Raw genomic sequence first — 12012 nt, forward strand, 5'->3', positions numbered from 1 at the left:
TAAAATAATCATAAGAATTTTAAAAGGATAAGCAGCGACAAAACGTCACTCGTTCTGAAAGTTGGCTGAAATTGTATCCCAGAACCTGGGCACTGAGATCAATCAGTATAAGACTATACAGAGCGTTTCCGAGAAAGAATAGGTTTGTGAATATTAATGGGTTATAGCGTTTTGATATAATTTATCAGTTATTTGAAATTCATGTTCATCGTTGTTCCTCTATCCGATAAAATGGTGTATTTTTTAAATATGTATTCTATCAATTGAAAAATTCGTTCGCTACTGCACAAGGTTTTGCGATGAAAAAGTCCTTTTTTGCAAAGGAATACAAAGCCGTTGTCGGGCATCAAATGTAGAATAGGTTCTGTCTTTACTATCTCGATCACAAAGCAAAGAGCAGCTATTCTAGTACTTGTATAGGACATAAAAACTGTCTTTTCTCCCAAAAAGAAAACGTGTTTGCTGCAAGTGGACAGATTTATATATATCTTGCAGGAACTCCTGTATCCTGACAATGACAAGGCCCGGGTACACTTTAATTAAGTAATTCAAACAAGTAACTGTTTTTGCAACAAAAAAATGAAATGTATCGCTAAATGAATATTATCTCGACTCCTTTTCAAAAGAAAATATTAGAAGATCATTATGACTGGATTCAAAATGCCACACTTTTTCTACTGGGCCTGGTTGTTCGAAAGCCGATTAACTTAATCCAGCATTAGCGTAAACATTTGTTTCACGTTTTCAACTTTTTGGTAAAAGTTTCTTTTGCTTATTTTTGTTTTTCAAACTTGACTTCTTCTAATGTAGAGTTTTGCCGAATATAAGCGTTGAACAGCATTTGGGAGTAGAGAAATAAACTCCTTGGTTGATTTTTAATCTGGGATTAGTTTTATTAGTTTTATCGGCCTTTGAACACCCGTGCCCTGGGGCCCGTTTTTCGAAAGTCCCGAAACTCTTATAATAAAGTAATACTAACAGTTTTCGCTCCCTTCTAGAACCAGGCTTACCTGGCAGGCAAACCGTTAATGTGTTGTTTTCGAAGTTCACCGCTGACAAACTTGTAGCAAGGCGCAGCTACTCGTTGGGATTTATCGATCAAATCAAAACTTATCGAGTCTATAAAATTTCAGTTAGAATTCAGGATATGAGAAAGTACTTTTAGTAAAGTCTAGCATTCGGGAATTGAGTTGCGAAAAAAAATCTCACTCGTAAAACCTATTGTAAGTAGAAAAAAGTCTCACTTGTGAAGTCTGTTGTGTAAGCTGTCTATTGTGCAGGTTTGAAGTCAACTTCCCTCTGATTTGTTTGAAAGACATGCCGTTCAAGTCAAGTCCATTTTTTTAAAGGGCGCATGTCTTTCTTTCTTATCGTTCAGGTCAATTCTTTTCTTATTTATTTTAATGCTGTTCTTGCGAACAGCTCAAACATCAATCGCTGACATGCGAAGCCATTAACTTTTATTACAAAGGAACTGAGGTGAGAAAAAAACTCATTAGGAGAGTATTGTGATAACGAAACATAATTCAGTTCCAACAGCACGTTTTCGAGGTTATCGATCCGTTTTGTTCTGCAAGACGAACGAGGCAAAAAGGAAAACGAGACATGCGAGCAGACATGCGACCGCCACATATTGCTCAAGGCGAAGTGCTAGACTTGGAGGAGAGTTTCGACTCTTTATCGATTCCTGTTCCATTTTCGTTGCGTGATTTAATTTAAACCGTTGATCTTCACTTGTTTATCGCACGCTGCTTTGTTGGACGAATTCGCCTTTATTTAACCACGTAAATAAAACTTGAATATATAAAGGGGGTAAGCGGTCATGTATTGAGATGTTCGTTTTGACAGGCTGATATCCAATCTGGTTCAAGGTAAGATCTCAAGTTATCATTTTAGCACGCACATAAGTTATTACGGAACTGGAGATGACTTGATCGCTCTGCCGGTGGGTCCCTAATAATTTCAATTTGGGAACAGATCTTTAAAGTGCGTTTTGTTGGCACAGACTGTAGTGTTTATGGGTCAAAAGAAACAAAAACAAAAAAAAAGAAATGATAAATATGAATAAATACTACGGTGGAGTCCGAAGCATACAGGGACGTCTCGGACAACAAATCCTGTTATTTCTTTAAAAACACAAATAGCCTGTCTAAGACGGGATTATTATTAATACCTAAAATCCAGTTTGCGCAAGTTGAAAACTTCGCGTTAAATTAGTCGAAAATAATAGCTGGTAGATCGCGTCCACGGACAACATTTTTTGATGTATCGCCAAACCTAGTACCACGCTAACCCGCGGAGCGAAACAATTAAGTAAGGTTATTCACATTTGGCCATGTTTAACTACGAAGAATATCGAAAGCGACAGGAAAACCAGGTCAACTGACAGTACAAAAGAGAGACCGACAGTCTTTCAAAACGTGCACATCGCAAAAGGACGAGACGTCTCGGACAAAGGCAGAAACTCTCTGATTTATTGCGAGTTTTATCGTGCGTGTTCATGACTACGACCTTGTTTGGTTCCGAGTTTGGATATCGTGAGCACACACACGCCAAATACTTTGCTGGAAAACGAAGGTTTGGGCGTGAACACAGAACGACAGACACCAATTTATCGCAACACGATGACTCCCAAAATTGATTTCTCAGTTCCGAAACCCGAACTGCACGTTTGTGCAGTGTGCAAGGTGATGACTGTAGCGGTCCAATTTGCTTACACTTCTTTGCAAGATTGAGCAATTTCAAATCACTTCACTTAAAGATTATAGCCCAGACAACAAATAAGTTCAAGTTTTCAGTAATACTCAGTAGCTTTTGCTACATGACAACAATTTTTCCGGTTGATCTAGTTTCGAACTCTTCTCGCGTAATTCGGTAAAAAACACTTAGAATAAGGGGCATACACCACGAAAACAAGCACGGTGACCCCATCTTTTTATTGCATTTTTTCAATGTCCTGTGTATGAGTATTAATTCTGCCAAGTTAAAAAAAATCTAGATAGTACGTCATTTTCAGGGGAATTACCTTAATGCTGGTTAGCGCGAACCATGCTTTCATCAACAAGGGCCAGACTTTAGAGTCGCGGCATCCTAGTAAGAGATCTATACACATTGAGAAGACTAGAGATGTCAATTTGCAGATTTGTCAGCTTGGAATGTTTATATAAACGTTCTTGGCAAAATTGGCATTACCGGGTATGGAAGTTAGGAGAGAAAATTAAAAATTTGACGTCAGCTGTTCACGTCCTTCAGATATAAGAGACCTCAAGATCTAAGAAGGCGAAGTCAACGAATGCGTCAAATCAAGGCCCCCCTGTCCATGGATTGTAGGCCCCCATGTCCATGAATTTTAGGCCTCCCTGTCCATGGGTTTTAGGCCCCCTGTCCATGGATTTTAGGCCTCCCTGTCCATGGGTTTTAGGCCCCCATATCCATGGATTTTAGGCCCCCATGACCAAGGATTTTAAGCCCCCCTGTCCATGGATTTTAGGCCCCCCCTGTCCAGAGATTTTAGGCCCCCTGCATCCATGGATTTTAGGCCCCCTTGTTTATGGATTTTAGACCCAACTGTTTATGGATCTTAGGCCCCTCTGTCCATGGATTTTAGGCACCCCCTGTCCAAGGATTTTAGGCCCCCCCTGTCCATGGATTTTAGGTCCCCCTGTCCAGAGACTTTAGGCCCCCCCATCCATGGAGTTTAGGACTCCCTGTCCACGGGCTTTAGGCCCCCCTGTCCATTGATTTTAGGCCCCCTTGTTTATGGATTTTAGGCCCCCCTGTCCAGAAATTTTAGGCCCCCTGGTCGATGAATTTTAGGCCCCCCTGTCGATGAATTTTAGGCCCCCCTGACCATGGATTTTAGGCCCCCCTGTCCATGGATTTTAGGCCCACCTGTCCTTGGATTGTAGGCCCCCCTGTCCATGGATTTTAGACCCTCCTGACCATGGATTCTAAGCCCCCCTGTTTATGGAATTTAGGCCCCCCTATTCATGGATTTTAGCCTCCCTGTCCAGAGATTTTAGGCCCCCCTGTCCTTGGATTTTAAGCCCCCCTGTCCATGGATTTTAGGCCCCCCTGTTTATGGATTTTAAGCCCACCTGTTCTTAAATTTTAGGCCACCCTGTCCTTGAATTTTAAGCCCCCCTGTCCATGGATTTAAGGCTCCCCTGTCCATGGATTTTAGGCAATACTGTCCACGGATTTTAGGCCTCCCTGTCCATGGGTTTTAGGCTCCCTGTACATAGAGTTTAGGCTTCCCTGACCATGGATTTTAGGCCCCCCTGTCCATGGATTTTAGGCCCCTCTTGTTATGGATTTTAGGCCCCCCTGTTTATGGATTTTAAGCCACCTGTTTATGGATTTTAGGCCCCCCTGTCTTTGGATTTTAGGCCCCCCCTGTCCATGGGTTTTAGGCCCCCCCTGTCCATGGATTTTAGGCCTCCCTGTCCATGGGTTTTAGGCCTCCCTGACCATGAATTTTAGGCCCCCTGTTTATGGATTTTAAGCCCTCATGTTTATAAATTCTAGGCCCCCCAGTTTATAGACTTTAAGTCCCCCTGTTCTTGGATTTTAGGCCTTTCTGTCCTTGGATTTTAAGCCCCCCTGTCCATGGATTTTAGGCCTCCCTGTTTATGGGTTTTAGGCCCCCTGTCCATGGATTTTAGGCCTCCCTGTCCATGGGTTTTAGGCCCCCATATCCATGGATTTTAGGCCCCCATGACCATGGCTTTTAAGCCCCCCTGTCCATGGATTTTAGGCCCCCTGTCCAGAGATTTTTGGCCACCCCAACCATGGATTTTAGGCCCCCCTGTCCATGGGTTTTAGGCCCCCATATCCATGGATTTTAGGCCCCCATGACCATGGGTTTTAAGCCCCCCTGTCCATGGATTTTAGGCCCCCCTGTCAAGAGACTTTAGGCCCCCCCATCCATGGATTTTAGGCCCCCCAGTTTATGGATTTTAGACCCAACTGTTTATGGATTTTAGGCCCCCCCTGTCCATGGATTTTAGGCCCCCCCTGTCCATTGATTTTACGCCCCCCTGTCCAGAGACTTTAGGCCCTCCCCCATCCATGGATTTTAGGCCCCCCTGTTTATGGATTTTAGACCCAACTGTTTATGGATCTTAGGCCCCTCTGTCCATGGATTTTAGGCCCCCATGACCATGGCTTTTAAGCCCCCCTGTCCATGGATTTTAGGCCCCCTGTCCAGAGATTTTTGGCCACCCCAACCATGGATTTTAGGCCCCCCTGTCCATGGGTTTTAAGCCCCCCTGTCCATGAATTTTAGGCCCCCCTGTCAAGAGACTTTAGGCCCCCCCATCCATGGATTTTAGGCCCCCCAGTTTATGGATTTTAGACCCAACTGTTTATGGATTTTAGGCCCCCCCTGTCCATGGATTTTAGGCCCCCCCTGTCCATTGATTTTACGCCCCCCTGTCCAGAGACTTTAGGCCCTCCCCCATCCATGGATTTTAGGCCCCCCTGTTTATGGATTTTAGACCCAACTGTTTATGGATCTTAGGCCCCTCTGTCCATGGATTTTAGGACTCCCTGTCCACGGGTTTTAGGCCCCCCTGTGCATGGATTTTAGGTTCCCATGTTTATGGATTTTAGACCCCCATGGTTATGGATTTTAGGCCAACCTGTTCTTGGATTTTACGCCCCCCTGTCCAGAAATTTTAGGCCCCCCTGTCCATGGATTTTAGGCCCCCCTGTCCATGGATTTTAGGCCCACCTGTCTTTGGATTTTAGGCCACCCTGCCCATGGATTTTAGACCCTCCTGACCATGGATTCAAGGCCCCCCTGTTTATGGATTTTAGGCCCCCCTATTCATGGATTTAAGGCCTCCCTGTCCATGGGTTTTAGGCCCCCCCTATCCATGGGTTTTAGGCTCACTGTACATAGAGTTTAGGCTTCCCTGACCATGGATTTTAGGCCCCCCTGTCCATGGATTTTAGGCCCCTCTTGTTATGGATTTTAGGCCCCCCTGTTTATGGATTTTAAGCCCCCCTGTTTATGGATTTTACGCCCCCCTGTCTTTGGATTTTAGGCCCCTCTGTCCATGGGTTTTAGGCCCCCCCCCCTGTCCATGGATTTTAAACCCCCCTATCCATAGGTTTTAGGCCCCCCTATCGATGAATTTTAGCCCCCCCTGACCAAGGATGTTAGGCCCCCCTGTCCTTGGATTTCACGCCCCCCTGTCCAAGGATTTTACGCCCCCCTGTCCATGGGTTTTAGGCCTCCCTGACCATGAATTTTAGGCCCCCTGTTTATGGATTTTAAGCCCCCATGTTTATGGATTTTAGGCTCCCTGTTCTTGGATTTTAGGCCTTCCTGTCCATGGATTTTAAGCCCCCCTGTCCATGGATTTTAGGCCTCCCTGTCCATGGGTTTTAGGCCTCCCCTATCCATGGGTTTTAGGCTCCCTGTACATACAGTTTAGGCTTCCCTGACCATGGATTTTAGGCCTTCCTGTCCATGGATTTTAAGCCCCCCTGTCCACGGATCTTAGGCCTCCCTGTCCATGGGTTTTAGGCCTCCCCTATCCATGGGTTTTAGGCTCCCTGTACATAGAGTTTAGGCTTCCCTGACCATGGATTTTAGGCCCCCCTGTCCATGGATTTTAGGCCCCCCTGTCCTTGGATTTTAGACCCTCCTGAGCATGGATTTTAGGCCCCCCTGTTTATGGATTTTAGGCCCCCCTATTCATGGCTTTTAGACCCCTGTCCAGAGATGTTAGGTCCCCCTGTCGATGGATTTTAGGCCTCCCTATTCATGGATTTTAAGCCCCCCTAACCATGGATTTTAGGCCCACCTGTTTACGGATTTTAGCTCCCCCTGTTCATGGATTTTAGGCCCCCTATCCATGGATTTTAGGCCCCCCTATCCATGGATTTTAGACCCACTTATCCATGGATTTTAGGCTTCCCTGTCCACTGATTTTAGGTCCCCCTGTCTAAGGATTTTAGGCCCCCTGTCATGGATTTTTAGGCCCCCCGGTTTATGGATTTTAGGCCTCGCTATTCATGGATTTTAGGCCCCACTGTCCAGAGATTTTAGGCCCCCCTGTTTATGAATTTTAGGTCCCCCTATTCATGAATTTTAGGCCCCCCTTTCCAGAGATTTTAGGCCCCCCTCACCATGCATTCTAGGCCCCCCTGTCCATGGATTTTAGGCCCCCCTTTCCAGGGATCTTAGGCCCTCCTGTTTATGGATTTTAGGGCCCGCTGTCCATGGATTTTAGGAACCCCTGTCCATCCATGGATTTTAGGAACCCCTGTCCATGGATTTTAGGCTTTACCTTTCCATGGATTCTAAACCCCCTATCCATGGGTTTCAGGCCCCCCTTCTAATGTATTTTAGGCCCCCCACATCCATGGGTTTTAGTCTCCCCTGTCCATGGTTTTTAGGCCCTCCTGTCCATGGATTTTAGGTTCCCCTGTTTATGGATTTATGGTTGATGGGGTTGGCCCCTTGTCCGTGGATTTTAGGCTCCCCATCCATGGATTTGAGACCCCCCCTCCCATCCATGGATGTTAGGGCTGCCTGTGCATGTATCGTATCGCCTACCATCCATGGACTGGGGGGTCCTACCATCTATGGACGGGAGGCCTACAATCTATGAAAGGGGTCCTAAAATCTATGGACAGGGGGCCTGCCATCTTGCGGCTGCAAGGCGCATGAAACTTTGTTCGCTAAATGCGAACTTGTTCTTTAAGGAACCTTAACAGTTAACTAAATTCACTTGATGGGTCCACTTAAACAAAGTTTGGTAGAGAACATTTCACTTCAAAGATGTAATTACAATATTTTTGGGCTTACAGACACTGTGGCCTTATTCGCTAAAGATAGAAGCCGGATTTTAACACATCATCTTTCAATGGTAAAATTTGCAGAAAAAAAAATCAATGTTAGAAAATTTTCGCGCGAATCTCCTTAATTTATTATTTTGGAAAAATTACGGCAATAAGGACGGAAAATGACTCAAACTTCAACCAGATCGATGCTTTTTTGTCCGCCATTTCCTATCTTGGAACCAGGCCTGATCTCGAATCATTGATCCTATTGGCTATTTGGTGCCCAGGACAACAAAAATCATCGTTTTCAGCTTACTTTTTCAGTCAACTGCTTGGTCAATATGGGGGATTCAAGATGGCTCACAACAGTCTCGAGGGGAATGTGTTTTCTAAAACTTTTGAAATTCGGTATTCACTTTTCACCTCCAAATACTAATGTATCATGATGTTTTCCATATTTGATTGCTTGGCCTTTTCAGAAAATCAATTGATTTGGCTTTGAACTTCGCAGAAAATGATCGTTTTATTGAATCATTTTTAATTGGATGGAAACTACTTAACCACAAAACACTGTTTCTTCAAAGGCCAAGCACAGTTTAAGAGTGTAAGTATCCTTCACACGTTACGAAAAAGTGTTGCCATTTTTTGTTTAAAATGGTCTATTTTTCATCGCCTGTCGGCCGTCCTTAAACGTCAATCACGTGACATTGTGCGGCTTGATCGAGATGGAATAATCGCGAAAGAATTACGATAGTGCAAAGGTGTACGTTTTCGTCTACGTTGTTTTCGTCGTTGATTGCAAGGTCCTCATTGACCTCAAATTCGACCAGTTCACGTCGATGTTAGGAAAAGAACGGAAAAGAAATTAAATGCACATGCGGGGCGTGCACAATTTTTTTTTTGCAGCGTCGCACGCAACGCACGGGCACGTCTTATAATTACAGGTTTTTTGGTTGTTTACCATTTTCAAGCAGGAACCGGTTGGTACAAGGTTTGTGGAAATGGTAAGCAAAAACTCCCGAATGGGAAATTCAGTTGGGGTTTCAGTCTTGAACAGTCCCAAAGTTGTAATGGCGAAAACTCCATTCGAAGCAACACTGACGATTCTGGTCTGAATTTTGAGCCAATTAAGCTGATAAATCAAGCGAGAACGCCTGAAACCGGTAAGTAAATGTAAAAAGCCGAACACAATTTTATATAAATAATTGAAGTTTTAATTGTCTTGGGAGCGTGAAGCAATTAATTTGTAACTGGTAGTGGATACAAGACTGAATCCTTGGTCGAACAAGTTACTCAGCGTATTATTGTCGTCCATACTAAATGTTCTTGGATAGTAGGACACCGACATGACAATACGGGAAGCTTAAACAACGACAACGGCGACGGCAACGAGAACGTCATCTTAAAAAAAATGTTGGCGTTATTTTAATCGCTTTGTGACTATTTCAACCTTTTTTGATTAGCTTGCCGCTTTGGTAGTCACGTTGAAGAAAAACTATTTTAAAGACTATATATGCACAAAACTGAAACAGCACGGTGGAGCTCAAGTCCCATGTCCGTAATACATGTATGTCTTGTCTGTGATCATGGGCCAAAGATTTAGCTCAGCCGATAACTTTCATTCGATGTAAATGGTCATGTAAATAGGATCTTCAACGGCCGACCGATTGGTTGAGCATCGGACCACTGTGGGAGAGGTTGCAGGATTAAAACTCGGGCCGGACCAACATTCGGCTAGGGTTTTTAAATAACCGAGGCTTAGATCCACCTTTGTAATGTCATCTGCAAATAGTTAGACTCTCTAGTCTTTTCGGATAAGGACGATAAACCTGTAGAACGAAAAAGAACCCATACACTTTATTCGCAAAGAGTAGGGCATGAAGTTCCGGGTGATGTGGTCTGTCCTATGAAGGTGGTAAAGCTATCTCGTTGAACTCCAAGCATGGGTGGTTTATCACGTGACGTCACCGCCGCCATTTTGGTGGACGAAAACAAAAGATCTCTCGTTCTTTTGTTCATCCACCAGCAATTGTACATTGCCGCATTGTTATAATAATAATAATACTAATAACAATAATAATAATAGTAATAATAATAATAATAATAATAATAATAGTCACTTTGTTTACCCTCGGATTTTTAGATTTTTAGAGTAGCTAGTAGCTAATGAAAAGTCTAATCAAACGAAAGTAGGTGTCATACGGTGTCCCTCGAAACAGACCAAAACGGTGACTTTAATTGGAACCGATGAAATTGTTTCAAAACTACACCCTCAGGATTTTAATTACATAGATGTGCTCGAAGGTTTTCAAGTGTCTGAGCAATGTTTCATATCTGCGTTTACACTTGGCAAGTTTTTCCTATCACACCAAGACATGAGATTCTTGACCATTCTTAGATTCAACCAGAAACCCATAAGGGTTGAAACGTGTAACGCGCGTTCACAGCTTCCGAATATTCAGTGCGAACTGATTGGTTGAATGTTTCAGTGCTAAGTACCATATTTGGATTCCCCTCGCTCTTGTTGTTCCAAATATGGTACTTAGCAAATTGAATATTCAGAAGCTTGTTTCCCAGCACACAAGGGGCCGTTACACGTTTCAACCCTTATGGGTTTCTGATTCAACCTAATCATTTACAGCCACCAATAAGGACTTTGTCTTGACCCGAGAGCTGGTCATTTGATGCACGCTCATGGTACGAACAGCTTAGTCAAGAGGAAAAGCGAACGAGAGCCAAGAAACTCACACAGACGCAGCTTAGAACCGAGAGTCATTGCCCCTTCCCTCCCCTTCTCGGGATGTTTAAAGTCACCCCCCCCCCCCTTCCTCCTCCCTCTCCCATCTTCTAGCGTTAGGTCGCTGGTAATTCATCCGACCAAAGAAAACAACGAAGAAGCAGAGGTTCTAGGGTGAGCTTCAAACCTTGGCCCTCAAAATAATGATCTTTACGATCTTTCTTCATCTTCCTCCATTTTTCGGCTACAATATTTTGTACACTGGTGTTATCGCCGGAATGGTCAAATTAAGCAGTTTATTGTTTGTTAAGGGTGGTTTATAGGCTGGGATGTAGTACGCGTGTCTCGTTTCATTAGTAATCACGCTGTCATCAAGTCACTGACCTGAATGATTACAATCAGATCGTCGTATGGTGTCATTTTGATGTAAATATTGATAATTCGGGTGGAACTTTAAATAACCTCGATTTCTTCATAGGCTCTCCAAACGGGTACCATTCCACTAAAATACAAACAACATGTAATCAAAGTTCAGTTGGTCATCTATTAAGAGCGGCTTGTAACAGGTCTCACAGTTGATGAAAAAACATATTTCAGTGTTTTAGATATTCGTAAATTCAATCTAGTGAAGTAGGTGATTGATCAGTGAAGCGAGCAAGAGTGATCATAAGTACTCTGGTTCTTAATTTCAAACAAATTACGAAATTGGAAAGGCAAACATTACAGAGAACTCAAACAAGGCGCCGGGAGAACGTAATATAATTTCTCTCAGAACGGAATGGAACTTTCTCCTGTTAAAATGGCTGCTGTATTTTTCAAATGCTCCACGGAAAAAGGGAAGACGTCAAGTAGAGATCACTATCTTGGTAACAAAAGAAGGGCGAATGTCGAAGAATTTTTGAGATCGAAGAACTGGAATTGCATCGGAAATCAAGGGTTTTATTCTAAGCCATCATTTGGTTCTGCTAAAGAACAGTTGCTGGCTCAAGCCAATGCTTTGCGGGACATCGAAAATCTCCTTAAATGGAAACCTTCATTGAAAGAAACCTTGAAAGATTCTCTTATAATCGTGGGTCAAGTTTATGATCTCGAATCATTGATGAAAAATGCCAGTGTTCCACCCAGTAACAAAACCACGGAACCACAGGGTGAACAACCATTGCCACCGAATATAGAATCGCGCGGAGAAATTTCTAACGAGGATTGGTGCTCGCAAGATAAAACCTCAAAGAAACAGTCCGTGGCAAACGCAGTCGAAAACATAAAGACGGGCCAAACGAAACTAAAGACAAGGATTGCGACTCGACCCGGTACGACGCGACCGGCACGCGTTCGCTCGATGGGTTCCGCAGCAAAGGTTACTAGCCGCCCCCTTGTCAACTTTCCAAAGAAACCGGTAAAAACTGCCAATGGAAAAAATACAACGAGCATGTTGCTGCCGGGTCGTTGTCCTGGGGACATCAACTCAAATCATTTGT

The sequence above is a fragment of the Montipora foliosa genome, chromosome 13, assembly GCF_036669935.1.
Source record: "Montipora foliosa isolate CH-2021 chromosome 13, ASM3666993v2, whole genome shotgun sequence".
NCBI classification, from domain to species: Eukaryota; Metazoa; Cnidaria; class Anthozoa; order Scleractinia; family Acroporidae; genus Montipora; species Montipora foliosa.